The sequence below is a fragment of the Mercenaria mercenaria genome, chromosome 7 (genome assembly GCF_021730395.1).
Source record: "Mercenaria mercenaria strain notata chromosome 7, MADL_Memer_1, whole genome shotgun sequence".
Taxonomy (NCBI): Eukaryota; Metazoa; Mollusca; class Bivalvia; order Venerida; family Veneridae; genus Mercenaria; species Mercenaria mercenaria.
The window spans coordinates 20,145,843-20,169,586 of record NC_069367.1 but is presented as its reverse complement, the minus strand read 5'-3'; the positions used below and the strand labels follow the sequence as shown (position 1 = coordinate 20,169,586).

The 23,744-nt window shown below is 35.7% G+C and overlaps 1 protein-coding gene across 3 annotated transcripts in view; it reads right to left on the bottom strand.

The window, feature by feature from the left end:
- Positions 1-23,744, bottom strand: part of LOC123554791 (thrombospondin-2-like) — an 86,060-nt gene that overhangs the window by 26,876 nt on the left and 35,440 nt on the right. Inside the window, exon 1 of one of the 3 annotated variants that reach the window (XM_045345143.2) lies at positions 9,470-9,623. The exons of 1 other annotated variant lie outside the window; for it this stretch is intronic. The gene's annotated coding sequence lies outside the window, so the exon portion shown is untranslated. Of the gene's footprint in view, positions 1-9,469; positions 9,624-23,744 lie in introns of those variants that run through there. One more of the 3 variants, XM_053547727.1, reaches the window with a different exon arrangement.

The window sequence follows — 23,744 nt, the reverse complement described above, 5'->3', positions numbered from 1 at the left end:
TAGAATTTTTGTCGTAATAAGAAAACACTGAAGCACAACAGTATTTTACGAAAGACCGGTAGTGACATTTCAAATGAAACTTTTCACGATTTCCACTTCATGAATTGTCAACTTCACGATTTCAACTTCAGAATTTCACGATTTCTCGATTTAAAGATTTCACGATGTCATTAGTAATTTTTGCCTATGTTTTTGATCAAGGTACACCTGAATACGCTGTAGACAAAAAATGATTTCAAAATGGTAAAACTGTATTAGATAAACTGTCATACGTTGCCTTGGTTACGCACAGTAGTAAGGAAACATAATGTAATAATACATTCTCTGAAGTCAAAAATATAGAAGAGATATCCTTTACTCCGGATATAAAGCAGAAAAGTTGAGAGTACGAAAATAGACAAAACTGGAAAGAATGTAAAGACGAAGATTAACCCGGACAATTTTGGTAGGCGGGTACACTAAAACTTCAGTATTCTGTTTAATTATATGCTAAAACCTCATACTGAAACAATATGAAAAAATATGAAATCTAAAACAAAGCTTGAAAAGAATTATGAATTATTTCTAAGACCTGGAGCTTTCAACAGAGCACTACTTCAATACTTTTCTTGCAGATATACGCACTGCTTACTGACAGAGCACTATTTCAATACTTTTCTTGCAGATCTACGCACTGCTTACCGACAGAGCACTATTTCAATACTTTTCTTGCAGATCTACGCACTGCTTACCGACAGAGCACTATTTCAATACTTTTCTTGCAGATCTACGCACTACTTACCGACAGAGCACTATTTCAATACTTTTCTTGCAGATCTACGTACTTCTAACTGACAAAGCACAATTTTCAATATGATAATAAATAACAAGGAAAAGTATCAAATGAATGTGACAAGTACCAACTGTTTTTGGATAGGAAACAATTAGCTACAGCAAAAAGATGGAAAACAGCACGATCGTTTAAATAGGGGTAAAACCATATCTTGCCTCTTGTAAACGAAGGGATATAAAGGGGACATGCCACACAAGTGATATCAGACAGCTGCAATAGAATTTTAAACAGAATAGAACAACAATATTATAATTATAATATGGAAAATAATACGAACCACCAAGCGTTACAGGTACATTTTGTTATCCCTTATTATTCTGTTCCATTAAACACCTTAGTGTTCCCCTCGAGTCAATTGAGAAGTCATCTGTTGTACTTGAATATGTCATTTAATATATCATTAAATATCTCTTTTAATAAATCCATAAATGTATAGGAAACATGCTCTGGTAGTATTCAAGTATATAATTTAATATCATACTTGGTGTTATCTTAAACTTAACCTAAGGAAGTAGAAAGGTAAATTTCCTTTTTTGTTCTACACACATCAGAATAGTCTAAAACTACAAAAGCAACGTCTTCTTCTAGAAACAATGCTTCTATCTTATCTCACCATAAAGAAATCCAATATTCTAGTTATTTAAGTGTCTCATGGTCGCCAAGAATAATCACTAAACAAATGACAAATTAATACGCTAGCAACAAGTTTAATTCCGATTGTATTGATTATTGAAGCTCTGATAGTAGAGAGCCGGTAAATATATTGGAAAGTAATCCAACTAGAGTCTATAACAATCCAACGATGCTGAAATTATGACTGCCTGACTCAATGGTCTCGCTAGAATCGCTGGCACTGTTCAATACACATCCTAACTCCATTTCCAACTGAACCTGAATAACGCCATACTTTTATCGATATGACCTTACGAAGTACCTTCAATCGTGTCATTTGTCCAAAATAGAACGGACCGACTGATTAAATTTAGATAAAACGAAGAAAATACTCGTGTTCTTATAATCTGTCGCAATAACGACATACAAATCACTGTTTTACCAGTCAAACGTGCAACAACTCAGTACTGGAAAAGTTTAAGAATAAGGTTATTGACTCCTAGATGAAAATGAAAACATAAAATGTTTTCCGATGAATACGAATATGATTAGTCTTGGTATGCGACTCTTGGGAAATATATTCTCCTATAAAATATTTCTTCTTTGAACTAACATTGAAAATTGTCAAATTTGACAAATGTATATAAGGTAGAGAAAGATAGCCTTTAGAAGAAAACGAAAATATCAATATAAGGCTACCATTACATTTCGAATTTCAAGAGCTGCATTTCCTTTGCAATATTGAAGCTTTATTCCTACTATCTTATTTAAAACGTCAGCACTAGGAGTGGCATGTTTTTCTTTATAATTAGTGTATCAGATCATATGCAGATGAAATGTTTGTAGATCATCATTAATTTGCATCAGACAGCTGAGATCAGAAAATTATAGAACAAAATAGAAGACGTTTTATCAAGCGGATGCAATGAGAGTGATTTATGATGATTACTTCCTTGTTGTATAAGGTATCCACGAGAAAATTGTGCAGAATAGACATTATCTCACGTGCTGTTAGACATTTGTTACAATATTGACGCTTCTTAAGTTTGCGAAATCAATTTCAGAAGAAACTATTGAAAAAATGTAGAATTATAAATAAGTTTTAATATTTTCGATTATAATTATATGAAACCAAAATTTGATGACTAAACTTATTGCAGGTGTTGTCTGAAGAAAATACCTTCATGAATACAGTTATCCAATGCTCAACTTTTTCACTAACTGCTCTTTTTAGATATTTTACTTACCAAAATGTAGAAAAAGCCCCTTCAAATGTAATAGACTTTATTAAAAATATAAATTCTGTATGAACTACTCTTTTTAATTAAATGTCACGCAGTAGTTAAAAAAAAATCATCCAGATATTTAGTGGTAGTACACATCTATATTGTGTTTAGTTGTTCATGTATTTAGTGTGTTAACTATTTTAAACTTAATGTATAGTGCTGTAAATACACATAAACATGTTTGTGGCAACGTTAAATGTCGCAACGCCGCTAAATGTCGCAACCACCGTTAAATGTCGCAAGGTTGACGTTAAATGTCACAACCACCGCTAAATGTCGCAAAATCGTCTGCCGCTAAATGTCGCACCTTTAACGTTAAATGTAGCAAAAATTTGCCCACCGTTATATGTCGCAACACCAACGCTAAATGTCGCACAGCAAAATAAGGTAAGTTAAACAGTCTTCACAACTTAGAGATAAGACTAGGTAATGTATGCTTAATTTGGGAAGGGATGAATTGACCTTTCACTCTAATCTGCACGTTTGCTTTTCAGTGGTTCCGCACCATACATACGTTATATATTTCATATCTAAAGGTTTGAGCGCTAACGTGGTACTCGCCACAGTACTAGATTTATTTCAGGTCTGAACTATGTAATTCTATGGAGTCCTGTTTAGCTCATGAGACATTAAGCTCGCGCTCCGTATTGTCGCGCGTTGTATCGCATGCCTTCAGTCGACCTGAATTTCGTTACACAACAGGCCGGGGGCCAGAAATTGTTGATGGAGGATGGGAGTGGGGAGGGGGGTGGTGGGGGTGGGCACCAGTTTAAAACAAAAGCGTCACCGGCGACGTGCGGTAGGTACGGGGTTTCTCTGTCCGTATTTGTGGGAATGTTTTTTATATACAGGTATGATTGCCTGTGGTGCATTTTTGTCTATTTTTTAGGTACGTACTAGAGGGGCACTCCCCTTATTTTAGGTGGTTAGGGCCTTTTCCCATTGACAATGTTGAAATACAAGTATGGAATGCTGGATTTTTATTGCATTTTTTGTTCAAAATTTCTTAATTTTAAGGTACTGGAGGGGTACTCCCCCATTTTAAGGGATCAACGGTTCTTCCCCGTGGGGAATTTTGAAATATAAGTATAAACGCCTCAGGGGCGTTTTGGGTCTACATTTTGAGAAAATATTATTTCCAAAATAGCTGGGTGCAACTTTGAGTATAAGTCACTAGTAAGCCAACAAGGGTGGAGTTTGGGGTGATGGGGAATCGGCTCGCGCAACAATCCAGGCCTGTTTCACAACAGGATGTTTAACTACGCGACACGAATACTGTGATATGTACCAGCTGTAGAAAACGAAGATTTTCTAAGGTAACTATCAATCTTCAAAGGCGGAGAAAGGTCCTATGTGGCCCTCTGTACATTCTTTTAGATAAAGCGGGAATTTTGATATTATTTTACATTTAGTCTCTTAAAATTGTTTGGTTTAGTCTCATTCCCCTCATTATCCTACTTTTCCGCCTACCAACACATAACCCCCTCTCCTCCCCTCCCACTTCAAAAAATGTAAATATTTATATTTTCTATTAATTATCTTGGTGATGTGTGTTTGTGTCTTAGATTTCTGTGTCGTTATTCACCCCTTTTCCCACCCATACCAAACCCCCACAAACATACAACACTATTACAAAATCGTATTTAGTTAGAAGAAACCTCAGAATATTTCTGTCCTAAATCTGGCCCTATTACAAAATAATTTCACAAATATTTTTCTTGCGTGAATGTTCAAGCAAGGTTTGGAACTCAGGTGAGCGATCTAGGGTCAACAAGGTCCTCTTGTTGCTATACGTAACAGCACTTATCATTAAGATAATTATTTGTATTACATAAACCTGTTAATTTTTCTTCCCTCAAACAAGTAAATATACACAAGGAATTGATAGTCATAGTGTCAAATAGGAAGTGCGACGTTTAGCGTTGGTGTTGCGACATATAACGGTGGGCAAATTTCTGCGACATTTAACGTTAAAGGTGCGACATTTAGCGGCAGACGATTTTGCGACATTTAGCGGTGGTTGCGACATTTAACGTCAACCTTGCGACATTTAACGGTGGTTGCGACATTTAGCGGCGTTGCGACATTTAACGTTGCCACACATGTTATTTTTATGAAGAAATTGTTTGTATGTGGTACGCTTTGAAACGTTTTTAAAAATTTTGATTACTTAAGGTAAAAAATTAGAACTCGGCATTTGGTTAATAAATCATTGCTACAATAGTACATGGAATAGATAGAATATTATATATAATCATATAATATAGAATTTCCAGTTTCGAATGCTGCAATGTTTCAGACATTGAATAGGAAGGACACCGTGCATATATTTATGGCTGTTTGACATTGTATATAGTTTGATAAAAACTTGCGCGGGCAATTATCTAGTTTACTTGAACACCTCATAAAATATGCCAAAAATATTCGACAATGCCGCTAGTATTTATATATTAATTTGATAATTTGATATTCCAATGAATTCAAAATTAGAGGTTGTTGAAAACGGGTTTCCTGATATAATATAAGATAATATGGGTTTATGTCTCAAACATCGAGTAAACTAGAAAATGCTTTTATAACAAAGCACATGTCTCCCCAAATGCAAAGTCCTATAGACAAGAAGTCAATAGGGGTCAGGAGCGAAAGTCAAAGAGACACTGATGGTTGGCTGCAATGGGGATTATCTACTTGGCATGTCCAGTCATCCCGCTAAATTTCAACACTCTGGGCCTAGTGGTTCTCAAGGCTCCTGTGACCTTGACCTTTGATCAAGTGACCTCAAAATAAATAGGGGTCATCTACTCTGAATGTCCAATCATCCTATTAAGTTTCAACATTGTAGGTCAAGTGGTTCTCAAGTTATTTCCAAAAAATGATTTTACATGAACAGGCCACTGTGACCTTGACCTTTAATTGACTGACTCCAAAATCAATAGGGGTCATCTACTCTGCATGTTCAATCATCCTATGAAGTTTCAACATTCTGGGTCAAGTGGTTCCCAAGTTATTGATCGGAACTGGTTATCAATGTTCAGGCCCCTGTGACCTTGACCTTTAACGGAGTGACCCCAAAAACAATAGGGGTCATTTACTCTGTATGAACAATCATCCTATGATGTTTCAACATTCTGGGTTGAGAGGTTCTCAAGTTATTGATTGGAAATGGTTTTCCATGTTCAGGCCCCTGTGGCCTTGACCTTTAATAGAGTGACCCCAAAATCGTTAAGGGTCATCTACTCTGCATGACCAATCATCCTATGAAGTTTCATCATTCTGGGTCAAGTGGTTCTCAAGTTACTGACCGGAAATGGTTTTCAATGTTCGGACCCCTGTGGCCTTGACCTTTCACAGAGTGACCCCAAAATCGTTAGGGGTCATCTACTCTACATGACCAATCATCCTATTAAGTTTCAACATTCTGGGTCCAGTGGTTCTCAAGTTACTGACCGGAAATGGTTTTCAATGTTCGGGCCCCTGTGACCTTGACCTTTAATGGAGTGACCCCAAAATCGATAGGGGTCATCTACTTTGCATGTACAATCATCCTATGAAGTTTCAACATTCTGGGTAAAGTGGTTCTCCAGTTATTGATCAGAAATGGTTTTCCATGTTCAGGCCCCTGTGACCTTGACCTTTGATGGAGTGACCCTAAAATCAATAGGGGTCATCTACTCTTCATGATCAATCATCCTATGAAGTTTCAACATTCTGGGTACAGTGGTTCTCTAGCTATTGATCGGAAATGGTTTTCAATGTTCAGGCCCCTGTGACCTTGACCTTTGACGGAGTGACCCCAAAATCAAAAGGGGTCATCTACTCTTCATGACCAATCATCCTATGAAGTTTCAACATTCTGGGTCAAGTGGTTCTCTAGTTATTGATCGGAAATGGTTTTCAATGTTCAGGCCCCTGTGACCTTGACCTTTGACGGAGTGACCCCAAAATCAAAAGGGATCATCTACTCTTCATGACCAATCATCCTATGAAGTTTCAACATTCTGAGTCAAGTGGTTCTCTAGTTATTGATCGGAAATGGTTTTCAATGTTCAGGCCCCTGTGACCTTGACCTTTGACAGAGTGACCCCAAAAAAACAATAGGGGTCGTCTACTCCAGCAGCCCTACAACCCTATAAAGTTTGAAGGTTCTAGGTCAAATGGTTCTCCAGTTATTGCTCGGAAATGAAGTGTGACGTACGGACGGACGGACAGACGGACGGACGGACAGGGCAAAAGCAATATGTCTCCTGGGGGAGACATAATTATGTTAAAGGTTCAAAGTAATGCCTGGATAAAATGACAAAAAAAATCAGTAGAGACTGCGGAATTCCGCACATCATCGTTTCGGTTTTAATACTCGGTCTTAGAGGGGGTAGAAGTGTTCATAAGTACATTGTGACTGCAAGTTCATACGCTTTTACTATATAGTTTCGCGGGATAATTCGAAATATTTGCATATTTCTTGTCAGATTAGAAGCGTTTCAAGCAGAAAAAAAGTGACTTAATGAAAGTGATTCTGTTTCATTCTTTATTCAACTCAAGAGAATCTGATGCTAAAAAGAGCTTTCTAGCGAAGGGCTGAAGTTGTCAACGAAAATGATAATATTTCCACGGGGAATATTTTTTCTGAGGAAAACTGTGTTTGCTTTAGGAAATAAAGAAACTAGGGTTCAACTTGGAAAAGTGCTCGTTTATCATAGCGTTTGTTGAGAATATTTCAAAGCAGATAAAGTCTCCAGTTAGATATGCTACAAATATATAATCCATTTCTTGCTATATTACCACGTTTTGTATATCAAAAATGTACCATTAGATTTTGTCAAAAAATCGCTGTTTAAACTCAAAAGTATCGCTATAACACAGTGTTTGGTGCTATTTGATACTTAAAAGACAAAAGCAATTGCTGTTTAAGTTACAAGGTATGAAAACTAAGTCAATTTTCACAATCTGTGCAAAAATGAAATTTCTTTCCAGATTTCTTTACTAAAGGAGGGACTATTTTAACAACTTGGAAAGGGCCTATGTTTGAAATTATGTTTGAAATTCAATTTAACTTTTGTAAAACTATCTGTTTTTACCATTTTGCCAGCACATTTTGTTACCAATGAAATTTTAATTTTTTTCTTGACGATATTGCTGTTTTTGTTCATTTTCTCTCCTTCCTTTGACTGTAATATAGAGAAGTCTGAAAATATCAATAGCTGTGTTATCATTTAATATAAAAAAATAATCATATCCTTTTTGTTAAATTAAGGTATAATTTTCTGGCTTAATCTATCAGATAGTCTTGTGAATAAATTACGATTTACACATTGTAAACATTTTGGAGAGATGCATCATTTTCACCACATATTCAAATACATGATAGCCAGAATATCAACGGCAGATACCATTACAATATCCTTGATACATTGACCAATATTTCAATTTTTATATCATTTATTAATTACAAAAACTTATCTCTGCTCGACAAAAATGTGCAGATACCGAGAAAAATTACAGTTGTAATACAAAGATCGTTTGTTACTGAAAAAAGACAGCAAGACGGCGGTAACTAATGAGACTTTCCACTGAAGTGCCCGGATCACCAAGAAAACACGCCACGGCTGTCAATATAAGAGGCTACTAATTGAGATAAACCCAATGATTCAGACAGGAGAGAATTTCAGTTGATAAAGTAGAAAATAACAAGGATCACCAGATAAAACTACATAGAATGATATTTGGAGGCCATTCACAGTGAAAGTATTACAATTTCGTCCAAGTAATTGCTAAGGGACGTGGGGTGACGGTTATCTCTCACGAACAGCTCACGACTCAGCTTGGTTATTATTTTGCTTGGTATAAATGATATTTTTATGGACTTTATTACAGGTGCAGTACATGTATGATTCGGGTGGCACGGATTTAAAACAAACTGCTCAAGTTCCTAGACAAAGATATTATATTTATTTGCCACCAGATCTGTAAAAAGATTCTTTGAAAGCAAAGAATGAAACCAAGAAGAATAATAGCAGACTCGGTTTGATCGAGTCTGTTCATGACAGGTAATGAAATGTGCAACACCTCTCATGCCCCCTAGCACTGACTTAAAGGCGGAACTCTATTACACGTATGTTGAATGGACTCCATGATCCCAAAGGACCAGAAAATATAACAACACTAAAGTTCAACGTAATATTGTAATGTTCATATATTCTAGAAAAGGAAAATTCGTGAACAAGGACAGAGTGTCTTCGATATTCAAATGATTCTACTTTCAAACATAGCTCAGAAACTCAAAAAGTTTGAATGCACAAAAAGCAACTTAAAACACTTTATCAGAAGTCCGGTGTAAGTAATATGAATTTACGGTATAAAACTTATCTTAAGTTGCATTACTCTACTTCATATGGATAAGAAACACAGGTTAAGCAACATTTTTGCAAATATGAATTCTGTTTTCTTTTAAAAACATACCGTTACTGTATATATTTCGAAAGGAATGTCTAGCATATTTATACAAAAAGAAAATTCTATACATGTATCAGTGTTTTATGCATATTGACGTAAGAAAGTTTTTCTCTCAACGTTTGCTGACATGTAGGTCATATTCATATGATAAACATGTTTACGCATGCTAAAATTAAAAATGATTTCTGTTCATAGCGTCCGTTAAAGGTGAAATGTGATAAATTGATACTGTCGATATAAAGTTAAAGTACAAAAATAAACATTCACGTCTAAACAGTGGTTAACATACCTTTACGAGTTTAGTCCAGAAAATAATCGTCTACAGTCTTTGATACAAGATCCCTTAGTTATAAACTCATAAAAATCCCTTTCAAACAAAGTTAGTTCACTTCTTATTCTAATTATCTCGGTAGGAAAACTTAAATCGCCTTACAAGTGACATGTACATGAGGTAAGCTCTCTTATCATGTGTACACTTGTCTACACTTGTTACATGATTTATTGTTGCACGCTACAGTCACATTGGCGTGCAATAATTATTCATATACACGTAACTTGTGAACTTATTTTAAACATCTTCACTTCAAAAAGTAGTTCCTATAGGTTATAAGTATGCCGTCGTTTGATAATAACATTTTATCATGCTCTTTCATTTGAAGTCACACCTTGTACAAGAAAATCTAGATTGGCAAAAGCATCTAATATAGATACAAATTTTCTTCGAAGCGGTCATTTGTAAGTTCCACTACGAAAAAAAATCGTGGTTTCATTCTTCCGTATTTTTTCACTACATAAAGTACATTGCCTAACAGATTTAGCATAAAATCTTCAAGTATTCCAACTTTCATTTAGACTTATTTCCGATGGTATACCAGTACGATATCGGAATCCCCCGAGGGAACGCCATAGTTACTTGACATCAATATGTTTTTTCTTCAATACAATTGTCACATAAATGACAAACTGGCTATAAACACGCTATATATCCAATAAACGTAATTGGAAAGTTGTCAAAAGTATTTTTTTTCGTAAGATGACAATTTATTTTGTTCCTTATCCTAACAGCAAAACACGTATATTTAACAATTAACGATTATGCATGAATTGGACGAATATATTCCAGACCTAAATTTGATCCCTAAGGCTCTTTGCCTCAAATTCAAAACGAAATATATCAATTACTTTTTTCAAAGTTTTTTTTTCTGCCATGATAAAAGTTACGAGAATACTGTTTGATTACCGGTATTTTCTATTATCATATTTTTAACTGACCTACCTTAATTTCAAGACCTTAAAATTTTGTTTTGACATTCTCTGTTAGTTTCTTTAATGTTTAAATGTTAATTAGGGTAGAGTGAGCACAAGTTTACAAAAAGAGAAGATACATGGTTCCAAGACAACATATATTCCGCTTGTTCGATCTTGTGACGAAAGCGACAATATATCGTCTGCGACGAAAGCTGCAATCTATAGTCCGCTTGTTAAAACTTTACTACACGCGTATAGACAGTCTAGAGTCCGCGGCCAGTATAATTTTAGGCAACTCTAAATCCTCTGCCAGCATAAAGGCAGTCTGAAATTCGTTTCCACAATAAAGACAATCTAAAGTCTTCTCCCAAGATAGAGCCGGTCTACATCCGCTCCCGAGGTAATTATATATTTCTCAAGATATTTAGTCAACAATTATGACGAAAGCTAAGGACAAATTAGATTCCGCTCCCTGGACATAGACAGTGAAAAGTGAAGCTACTCGAGAAAATCTACAGTCTGCTCTCTCGATATATTATATACAGTATATTTAATAATGGGAAGAAAAAGGAAGTCGCCCTTTTGATTTCAGCTTACAGCATGCCTTTAAAAGTTACAGCGCAAGTTTCAAGTCATTACAGCGCAAGTTTCAATATTTAAAGAAGAAAATATTCATGATTTTAAAAAGGTTTAAGTGAAGTTTTCTTCAGTTGTTATTCATTTATCTTATTAAACAACCAAATGATGCTTTGTTGATGCACGTGTTCATTCTCTACCGTCCATGGTATCATCGACACTCTCATAATGTTTCCTTCTGCAGTGCTAGAACATAATATAATACCAACAATGTGAGCGTCTCGATATGAAAAATCATTGATTCTGTTACACAACAATTCAGTCTAGGGAATAGATATTTTGTTCTCCGTCCATCTAATTATATACATTTAACTTTGGGAAAATTATCTCGTTGAAAGATGCCTTTCTTACAAGGATATAAAACGTTGAATACCTGCGCTAAGTTTCTCTACTTGGACAAACTTGCTACTTAAATGTTATCACTTTGTATAAGGTACAACTGATTCAACATGAAAGGCTCCTTGGAAAATTTCAAAATGTCCAAAGGATGATGTCCTTTAAAATCTTGTATACATGTGTTTGTTTGTGAGTGCGTGCATGCGTTTGTGTGTGCGTGTGCGTGTGCGTGTGTTTTATAACTTTTAGTTAAACTGAGCCTGCTATATCGGTATGTATAAATTTATATCTACATCAGTAGCAGACATATCAAGGATTTGTTTCTATCTACATATACAATACGGTAGATGGGTTCACATCTTGAGATGAAAAATCCGAAACTCTACACTAAGTCACCACTATAATTCCCAACACCATCCGTAAACCCTAACCCTTTCAAGTACCGCAATATCAATATATTGAATAAAATAGTTTTTAGGGTTCAACATTCATTGAAATGTGTATGCTTAGAATTTCAAGAAATATATCTCCATAAAGCAGCATTATATAAACACAAATTTGATATACTGCTGCGATGGGAATTGATTCTGAAGTTTATAACAAGAAATTGCCGTGACTGTTTGCTTTAGGAATAGATTTCTAGATCTGATGCACGATCTTGTGTCATACAGGCAGCCGTAAAACAATTTAAGATAGAATTCTCTCATAAAATCTTTCGTGATCTTTCTCTAAGACAACCGACATTGGATTTGCTTTGATAGCATGGATGTTTGAGTCTTTGAAAGCACGGACTTGCGAGCTTTTGAAAGCATGTCTGTGTGAGCCTTTAATAGCATGGATGTCTTAGCCTTTGATAGCATGGATATGTGAAGTTTACACAATTTAACGCTTTTGGAGAAAAATGCAAATAACTCCTCTAATGAATTTGATTGGCAAAAAAGAGCAATGCATTATGAGACAGTATTTTCTCACGGCGCCAGACAGCATAAAAATGTGCTATAATGACAGTATTTGAATATGATTCCTGAACTCTAGGTATTGAACTTGAGCTTAGGGTGACAATGGAATTACACAAACATTTTATTCAAAGAGATATGTTAACTGAAAGACTGAAAAGGAATATCTCCTGCACAATATACATAGGAACATCTATTTTTATTTTTTCCAACTCTTTCAAAACGTTTTGAAAAACATATTAAACCGCAATTTCATTTTTCTATCCAGAAGACTACCAAGTTTCAGAAAATGTCAATGTTATAGAAGACCCTCATTAGAATAATAAGACTGTATTCTAGCATAAAACTGCTGTTATTGTCACTTTTCGAGGGTGTTTTAACAGGAGAGAAAACGTGTGTTAACAGAGAGATTCTCGTGCTGTTATAACACCTTTTATATAAGCGCGTTCCGTGGTAAAGCGTAAACGTATCACGGCCCCAAAACGGATAATTCAAAAGGAAATAACGTCAACGTGAAAAAACAACGTAAACTTTACCGCACTTCCATGCAATTTAATGACGTTGAGGGATAATATATTCATTTACCTGTTTTTACGCGTTTTATGCTAGAATAGCGTTAACGCATGTTCTTTTCGTGTTATAACATCTTCAGAATGCCTCGGGAATCGTTTGTACCCGAGGGATTCTGCAGATGTTATAATGTAGGGATAACGCATGTTTTTTCGTGTTATTACATCTGCAGAATCCCGAGGGATTGGTTGGTACCTGAACGGGCAAGGGTATCAACGATTCCCGAGGGATTCTGAAGATTTTATAATACGAAAAGAAATGCGCTAACGCTATTCTAGCAGAAAACGCGCTAAAAACATGTGAATTAATATGTTGTCCCTCAACGTCATTGAATTTCCATGAAATGTGCGGTAAAGTCTACGTTGTTTTGTCACGATGACTTCGTTTCATATTGAATTTTTCGTTTTGGGGCCCGTAATGCGTTTACGCTTTGCCACGGAACGCGCTTATATAAAAATGTGTTATAACAGCACGTGAGCGCGAGAATCTCACTCTACTTTACCTAGTTTTTGAATTATCTCCCTTTATTATACAACATAAGGCTTGTCCGGAGCATTACTTGAAAAAGTATTAATGGCATTTCATTGAAACTTCACAGAATGATAGAACCATTGATGGAAGTGCAGTGTCAAAGAACCATAACTCTACCTTACCTTTTTATGGCATTTCATTGAAACTTCACAACATGATAGAGGCTATTTTTTTCTAATACGTTATTCCCCATGTTGGGACAAGCACATGCATCGGGGAGAATCATTCGGTTTTACCGATTCCTTATTATTATTATTATTATCATGTTCTTAGTCTCTTACTTTGACATAATTAATTCAAAGTCCTTCTCTGTCTTAACTACATGTAATCAGACGCTCAAATAATATATATGGAGCACTGCACGACTTTTCTGTGACCGTTATGAGCTCGCCGGGCAAAAAAAATACTGAATATAGAAAGAGAAGACAGGAATCCGATTTAGCGGACAATAATTAAGTCTGGCAGAATAGAAGCCACCTCGTGATAACACGTACTGGAGAGAAGACTGTCCTGGAAAGATACAAGCGCTGGTCATCTCAGATTTCTCACAGGAGATCCACTGTAGACAAAGCTTGAATTTTACGATGAGTCAGGACTCCAAAAATGTTGTAACCGTCAGACCTATTTGATACATAAGATGGAACTGAAAGTAATTCTGGCGATTTTCTTTTGTCAATACCGAATTTAGATATATATGGTGGCTGATTTCTGCCATTTCGCGTTTTCGCCCCGCGACCCCGCCAAGCGAAAACATGAGAATTTACAAGTTAAAATGGCGGGGGCGCGGGGCGAAAACTCGCTATTTAGCGGGGGCGCGGAGCGAAAACACGATAATTAGCGGGGTCGCGGGGCGAGAGTTAGTAACTGGTATGTCGGGGGCGCGTGGCGAAAACACGATAATTAGCGCTGCTTAAACTCCGAGTTTTCGCACCGCACCCCCGACATTCCAGTTCCTAAATCTCGCCCTTCGACACCGCTAATTATCGTGTTTTCGCTTCGCGCCCCTACTAAATAGCGAGATTTCGCCCCGCGACCTCGCCGAGCGAAAACACGAAAATTAATTAGCGGGGGCGCGGGGCGAAAACACGATAATTAGCGGGGGCGCGGGGCGAGATTTAGTAACTGGATGTCGGGGCGCGGTGCGAAAAATCGACGTTTAAGCAGCGCTGATTATCGTGTTTTCGTCCCGCGCCCCCGACATACCAGTTACTAAATCTCGCCCCGCGACCCCGCTAAACAGCGAGTTTTCGCTCCGCGCCCACGCTAAATAGCGAGTTTTCGCCCCGCGCCCCCGCCATTTTAACCTGTTAATTCTCGTGTTTTCGTTCGGCGGGGTCGCGGGGCGAAAACGCGAAATGGCAGAAATCAGCCACCATAGATATACCGTTTTTGTTGACGATCCGTTTTACTTGATGCGTTACATAATGCAGTCTATAAAAAAATTCATTGCGTATGGACGAACACACTAAATTTCGTTAAGAAATGCCCTGAAACTATATCTGCACCACTGCTGTCATATTCAATGTCGCAAAGTATAGCTTAAAGTATTGATTAAGACGTCGGGAAGATAAAATGATAAAACGAAATATTATTGAATGTGACAACTACTAATTATCTACTTGTCAAATATTGTATAGGCGTATATATAAATACATGCCTGGGCGGAGGTACACATCGATACAATAATATTGTTATTACATAAACAGTTTCAGGGTAAAAAGCTTTCTAGATTGCCTGTTAATTCCTACGAGTACATATCAAGTATCATGCGTCTCATTTGTTAGAAAACCACAATCATGATAAACCAAATTAAATACTTTTCCAGACGGTAATAACTTTTAAGAAGACAGTATGTGAAATGAGTTCTATTTTAGACTAGCTACAGAGTAATTTCTGTCTCATAACAACAGAAAAACAATAGACATGATTGAAGAAATACGGCTAAAAACCGAACAAACTGTACTTACGACGCCAGTAAACTGATTAATATTAGAGAAATTTTGTCGCAATCTTCTTGTATCCAGATAAAGGTTGCTGTAGTCTTCCAAAAAGCGTCGCTTCTTATTTAATTTCTTAACTTAAAGTTCCGACTAATTATTAGGGTATCTCCCTTGGCAAACTATAATAATACAAACCTGCTTTGTTTCTCTATAAAAGGTAAATTGAAAATTAAACATATACCAAATTAACAGACATTAAAGACAAATTACCTTGCCATAGACACCTAGCATGCTAGCTTTTGTTAGTAATGCCAATGCTAGTGTAACTATTGTTTTGATTTTTAACGTTAATTCGCGACTGTTATTTTGACGTGCGATTTCAATCTGAAAAAAGTCCATACACATCGGTTCTTACCTTGAATAAAACTTTTACAACGCTCATGTTTAGTGATGGGAACATTCTTTTTAAAATTTATTCTTCACATTATCTCTGATAGTAAAATTACAGGGTTAAATTCGGAGTTAGAGTTTTGCGTCAGTGGGTGAAAGTTTATATTTATTGCGTTTCTTCGAGCGTTTTTTTCTCTCTCTGTTTACGTAATTAGAAATTTAAGGACGCAGCAATTAAGTGGTTCAACTTCTTCCAGGCAATCATGTCCCATTAAAGAAGTATTAGGGAAACTTGAATGATCTGGTATCGATTTGTCTTAGTAAAGCGAACACGGGGCTAAATGTTTTATTTTGGTACTCAAACTGTTTTTATCAGTTTCTGAAATCGGACGAATGTAATAGATGTCAAAAACTCATAAAGTATTTTGAAACTTCATGGCTGTGTTTGGGGTGCTCTGTGCTTCTGGGAAATCTACCTTTACCTTTTATCTTTCATATTTAATTTATGTTTATGCAGATATCACATCCGAAGATTCATTTCTTTCTTTGTAAATTTTTAAGTTTTGAAAGAAATGAGTCCAAAGATTCTAAAGTCTTTCAAGAAGTAAAGTTTTTCACTTAATTTTTGTCAATTTAAAAAAAAAAGAATAGAAAAACACAGTACATTATTTGACATTCGCTTCTTTCCTTCAGACTTATATAAGTTTATGTATTATTCTTTTTAGATACTTAGGAATTAATGTATTGGCACACCATTATCGGTTTAGTTTAAATGTTTTACAATAGATATCGGAAGAATGCATGACTAAATATCATATTTATGCTATAGGGACGTAGATAAATAGCCTATAACAATAGCAGAAAACAGACGGACATTTTACAAGAATAATTACTGTCTTTCAAAGCGTTTAATTGAACAGTATGAAGGATGTCCAAAAAGACAAAAATTGTTCACCTTTTAAGTTAGATAAAGTAAGGGGCCGACTATTGGATATTTTGGGGGTGGGGGTGGGGGTGGGGAAGGGGGTGTAAAAGGGTAAAATATACATACTTACCTTATGTTTTAATTACAAGATATTAAATCTAAAAGTAATTTCAAAGCAAAGAATATGGCTTTCAGAGTAATGGAATCATTTTTAAAAAATCTGACTTGGTATTTTAAACACTAAATCATGCAATCTGCTGAGTTTTAAGAGAAAGTCATTTTTGAAGTTTCATGAGTGTTTTCATTTTTCTTATCTAAAGAAAACCCAAATATACATCAAAATGCACTAGAGCTATTCTGTAATGTTTTTTTCATGACGTCCGATACATTACTCCTCGCGTAAATGAAGCCCAGCATAAGATTTATTAAAATCTATCAATGAGCATGTCAGAATGAAAACAATCAAGGCCTTCTTGTGATTTATCGTCTAATTTACCACGGTTCATCGTTCAAATGCTTCAGTAACGCCCTCGTGGTTCAATTCCTACGCATCTGAACTCTGAACCGTGGTAAATCAGACGTTAAACCACTCGAAGGCCTTGATTATTTGTTAAGTAGACTAGCGACTAGACGGATAATAAAGGTATCAATTATATCTATATGAACATTAAAAGATGCCGTGCGCTCGAGATAAGATGTCGTGTGCATGAGATAACAGGCACGTGTCCAGGTGGGGGGCCAGGGGGCCCGGGCCCCCCCAGCTGGCTGCCTAGTTACGATTTTTATTACTATGGGCCCCTCAATTAACAAATTTATACACCAGCGCAACTGGCTTGATTTGACAGCAATACACAGGCTAAAGAGCCATAAAACCGTGTCAGGTAGTGGAAATTAGCCCCAGGCATGTCACAGGTAAAAGTTTATCTGTGCATGCTTCATTGATTGCTTGATCGGTACATGTACTTGATTGGGTAGTGGAGAAACTATTATGTTTTTTACTCTTTTGGAAGTGTTATAAAATGATCAGAACATTGTTGGTTTTGTTAAGTAAATCTTAAAATGAATCTGAAAATTGAAACATTATGATGGTTGAATTTTGTTTCTACATTAAGGCACATTCCCCAAATTTATTAAATTGATAGATATTTATCCTATCTTTTTATTTTACAACAATTATGAATTTGAAACTACTGTATCAATTTTACTCTTTTGGGTCTAATAACCTTACTTAAAAACTCTCATAGTTTTAAAAGTAGTTTCTCAGTAAATCTCACAAAACGCATCTAAAACTCGTTACTTATGAGGGGTTTATACATAAAAATATCATGTAATAATATGTGCTGTGATGTTATAGTTTGTACAGTCAAAGAAGTATAAAATACACATCTATTTATTTTTATAGATCTTTGGTACAGTTAAGAGTTCATTGTCATTTGAAATCTATGATGTAAATAGTAATTGTCATAATACTTCGTTTGTTTTGTTGGAAATCTAAAAACATTTGGCCATTTTGCAAATAGGATACCCTTAATAATTAGACTAGCCACTAGTTTCTATGATTTTTTTCTCTTTTTTATGTTCATAGAGACAAAAGCCAGTCTATTCTAGAGATTTTCTAAGAGGACTGATGTTGGACATAGTATATAGACTGGCTCAGTTCACTACATGAAATCATAAAAATGTGGAAAAAAAATTATCATAGTCTAGGAGCTAGTCTTCTTAATAATCATCTTAAATAATCATAGAGACAAAAGCCAGTCTATTCTAGAGATTTTCTAAGAGGACTGATGTTGGACATAGTATATAGACTGGCTCAGTTCACTACATGAAATCATAGAAATGTGGAAAAAAAATTATCATAGTCTAGGAGCTAGTCTTCTTAATAATCATCTTAAAACTTCAACATTTTTTTCAACTGGGTATCATACAGAAAAATAAGTCCATACACTGTGACTGTACAATCATACATATATTGAAAAAGGCTTGATGAAATGATTAAAAAGTAGACTTTTCCTTAAATATATGATACATTCATGCATCCTTAAAGGTGTTTCAGGTAGCAGGAAAATGCATCTATTCATGTGCCATATTAAAAAAAATTCGCAATCGGGAGGGGATATCCCTCCCGAACCCCCCCCCCCCCCCCCCCCCCCCCCCCCCCCCCCCCCCCCCCCCCCCCCCCCCCCCAGCAAACAAATCCTGCACACGGGCCTGGATAAGATGTCGAGCGCACGAGATAAGATGTCATGCGCACGAAATAACTCGAGATAAGATGTCGTTCGCTTGAGATAAGATGTCGTGAGCACGAGATAATTTAATCTTAAAAGAAAATGCATGTCCTAAACATACCACCGTATCATATTATTAATTTGACGATTTGTCATAACATGGTTTTTGCAACTTCACATAAAACGGTCCATGGAGTGAATGTTGCAGCAAAATTAAAGTCGATAAAAAGCTCTGTTTCTTTGAACTGACTTAGAAAATAGTATAAACAAATTATTTAATACAAAATTTCCCCCATTTCGTAAAAGAATTACTATGTACACATTGTTTGAACAAGCCCTGACGTGTTTTATGCGGGCTACAAATCAAGCTGTGTCATACAATATCCAGTGCTTAGTAATCAACAGCTCAAAGACATACGGGTAAGTATAGTCGCTACCGTTCATTGGATATTTTTAAATTTCTTATCCTTTTCTTCCGGTCGTTCTTTTATTTGTCAATTGCGCAATGATTATTCTCACTCTGTGTAAGGAAAACCGGTTGTTTTACAGGACCGCTTTCTGGTCTGCATGTATGTCGTGAGTATTCATGAAATGATATGATGGACCTAAATAAGTGATAAATACTGTGGAGTAAATGATAAGAAAAATGGGGTATTATGCAGAGTGTATAAGGCAAACTCAAATAGCATGTTAGTTGAGATAATTATGTTTTTATATACACTTTCTTCTGATTTAGTCTTATCAGGAGTTCTCGACAATGAAAATGACCAAGAAATTTTGCTTACTCAGATTAAACATAACTTATAATAAAATAGAAAAAGTGGAAAACCACATGCCGGCCAACACGACATAAATGAAAATGTTGCTGGCTCGGTTTGATTGAGCTACCGTCCGCACCCTCTAGTCCCGGGTTGAGCAGAACTCAACATTGACACATGTTGTAAGTATCAGAATACAATTTAGAGACACATTCTGATGTATTCATGATATAAAGTATAGTCGGTATAATACAAGGAGTTTTCAATAACTACGTAGACTGATTCTACAGCTTTATTTCTGCATGTAAGTTAATATGACTAGTAACATGTCCGCTAGCAACTGTACTTAACTCAGTAAAAGAGGCCATGGCACAAAAAGTACAGAATTAGAGGTTATTTAACAACCATCATTGTCCCGCCCTAGCGGCACAGTCGACGTTTTCATATCTTATATGTAGAATCCCCAATAACTGCAAATAAAATAACTTAAATGTCTGCAGTAGAAAATAACCCCAACTCAATGAATATATTTTCTAACACATTACGTTTTCTTTCCAAAATTTAACGTGAATCGGTCATTCGAGTCTGATATAATCAATCAACAACAGACACTTCTGAATTACTGTAAAAAACTTTAGTTGACCTGAACTTAGCGATAGCCCATTCACCAATTAACAATAGTTTTTTTTTTTTTTTTTTTTTTTTTAAAACAGATAATGTAGAATACACCTATAAATAGGTTGTTTATGATTTCTACAGAAATAATGACAAAAAGTCTAATATCTACATGCTTAAGTTAAATATAGTTTTTACATTAACAGAAATTTATACCTAGTTCTTATTCTTCGAAAGATACACTATTTTAAAAAAGAAAAGGTATTAGTATATTTTTACAGGTTAAGAAATAATCAATTTGATTACGAAAAATATTGTTAACAAAGTTGACGTTATGAAGACGCCGCTGACATGGTCCGCGATGCATACTCCTTACTCGATCAAATGACCACAAAACAGATATAATGCAAGGTGACAATTTAATCTGGCACATTTGTAGCAGATATATCATTTTTCAAAATGATGCAAACTTATGACGTTTTTATTGGCTAGTTTTGAAGTTATGGCATCAGCCAACGTATTGCATGAACAACCCTGGTACACAGCAACCACGCTGTCCTACTAGACTTTTTCTCCTATATATGGCGTTGTGTTACTAAAGAGTCAAAGAAAAAGAAAAGCAGAGATTTGTTGCCATACAAGTTTATTGTGTTGCCAGTTAGACGGCCACATTAACAACTTACCATCTTTACAGTTACCAAACTGCCAGAGACAATAACGCTAATGTATATATCTTGTAAAAGAATAAATTGCTTTGATCGTCAATACTTGAATGAAAAGCGTGGAAAGTCTTGCATATCACGATCTATTGTGTCCAAAATAGAACAGTTCTGTTAAACATGTTAAGTGACAACCCATGTCAATCTATCTCTATCACTATTTAAAGCTGCGACTTGCAGTGTGTATTTATAAAATTGCCCTAATTGTGTCATTTGTTTTCAAGGCATAATCATATGTTAAGGCAATGCTTCAAGGATATTGTTAATTAATGGAGGTTTATAGCAATCTTATAATGATACAAATATGTAATTATCCTTGAGAAATTGCCTGTATGGTGTATGTATCGCATATAACTTTAAGATTATACACTATGTTTAGAACTTGTCTGGCTACAAACTCTGCATTTCTTTCTCTTTGATGGTATTTTTATAGTTCAAAACCTTGCCGTGAAACCAATACAGGTATTTGAATTACCATTTGTGTCTTCGCGTGATTGTCTCAAGATGAATGTAGTTGGGTAATTAGTCAGAGTAATCGACTAGGCTGTCCTAAAGTACTGAATGCGCCTTGTTCTGATTTTTTGTACCAGTCAGCCAGCGTTGTATGCTTCCAAGGAATCGTCTACAGATTTTTAAACCATTTAAATACGTTTCAGATTTAGTAATAATCACTTTAAACAATTTTAGAAGGCTCAATTAAACCGAGTCATCTGCTAATATTTGACTTGCCGTTTCAAATGAGTTCCTTGTTTTAACTTATTAACTACCACAACACCAGTATTTAAGTGTTGTGCACCGGCTGTAAAATATCTCCTCGGACTTGGACACTGAGGTTATATTTATTGGTCCCTTGGGATCATGCAGTATCTTAACTCACCCGCTCAGCTCAGTAGGGAGAGCGTTGGTCTACGGATCGCGGGGTCGCGAGTTCGATCCTCGGGCGGGGCGTATGTTCTCCGTGACGATTTGATGAAAGACATTGCGTCTGAAATTATTCGTCCTCCACCTCTGATAATTCATGTGCGGAAGTTGGTAGTTTCTTGCGGAGAACAGGTTTGTACTGGTACAGAATCCAGGAACACTGGTTAGGTTACATGACTGAAATACTGTTGAAAAACGGCGTTAAACCCAAAACAAACAAACATGCAGTATGTTAAGTCGGTGCTAGTGTTGTAAGACGTTTGGACAATTTATTGCCTTTCGTGGACAGTCTCAGTGAAACCGACTCTGATAAAATTGTACGTTCTATGCTTTTATTATTATTTAAGTCTCTCGAAGGAAGGAAAGATTCTTTACAACACATGATTATTGCATGGCACCAATCTTGAATTTTTCGTCGTCAAGGTCATTCAATTATTGTTGATGACGCACTATGGTTCAGTAAAATTAGCAGTTGTTCCGAAGACAGAAAAGTAATTCTAATCAAAATTTCGACAATAAAAACAAGGAAATCGTACGCAGCAAGTTAATGAGTAAAAGGTAAGGATATGCTAGTTCGGACGTTTTAGAAAATAAAGCAGAATATTTATAGTTACGCCTTATATGTTGATTACTGAGAAATGGAAGCCACAACTTGATATATAGCCCGCACGAAATACGTCAGTGTGATCGGCTTGCTCAATCATTTTGTACGTAGGAGGAAACATATTATTTTGTGCTTGTGATGAATGGCTATAAAATGGAGAATTCAGACGCGCATGGTTGTACTATTAGTTACTAGTTTTCACTTGCGGTTCTAACTTCAGATAAACTTTAATGTAATTGAAATCGAGTGAAATCAGCAATATACAATGTTTATAATTTGTGGAGATAATTATGAAACATTTTTGCACCTTTCATTGATTTCACGAAATATAAATGTATTAATTATAATTCTGTAAAAAAGTACTAGTAGTCTGTTAAACTTTATTTTTAATATCTCTGTTAACACTGTAGGCAACTAGATCCTGAAAAAAAAACAATCAAAGATGTCACTGCAGCTCTATTTTAGACGAGTTAGTGGCATGTTGCTCGTAATTAACATATCACACAAACCCCAAGTTAGCTTTCCTATGGTTCTTTTTGTGTTTGGACCGATGGTACAGAGAAATAGCAAAGGATTTGTATAAAAGGTATACAAGATTTGCTTCTTTTAAACATAAGCGTTTGAAATGATTGCTTAAAGTGAAGTAAATACTGTATGAGTTTGAAAAGATGTAACTGAGTAAAGGTATAAAGAGGTTCAATCCATTAATTATGGAGTCGTTCATAGTCAAATTTAGTTTAAATATATCTTTTCGTCGAAATAGTAATAAATGGAGTAGGATGAAAGAATGTTATCTAGCTCCTCTCTTGGTATAAAATATTTCATGGTATTAGTGGTACTACTTATCCTTTATTGAAGCCTATAGAAAAGATCTGATCCTCTGTTATTCATATGTGTTCATTTATTTTAAACTGGCATTTAATCTGTCCTGATACCAGACCTAGTTTTTTTGTAAAAATTAACAAATTTTGGCTCTTTCAGTGGTCAATCAGGGGCCATAATCCAAGATCTATTATTGTTAAAGATATTTTTGCAAGTTTGTATCAAATCAAACCATAAATGAAGTCTCTATATGGCTGCAAAAGCCAAAATAGCACATTTGCCCTTTAAAGGACCATAACTCTGGAACCAATGATGGGATCTGGCCAGTTTTCAAAAGAAACTGAAATATTATGCCAATACAAGTT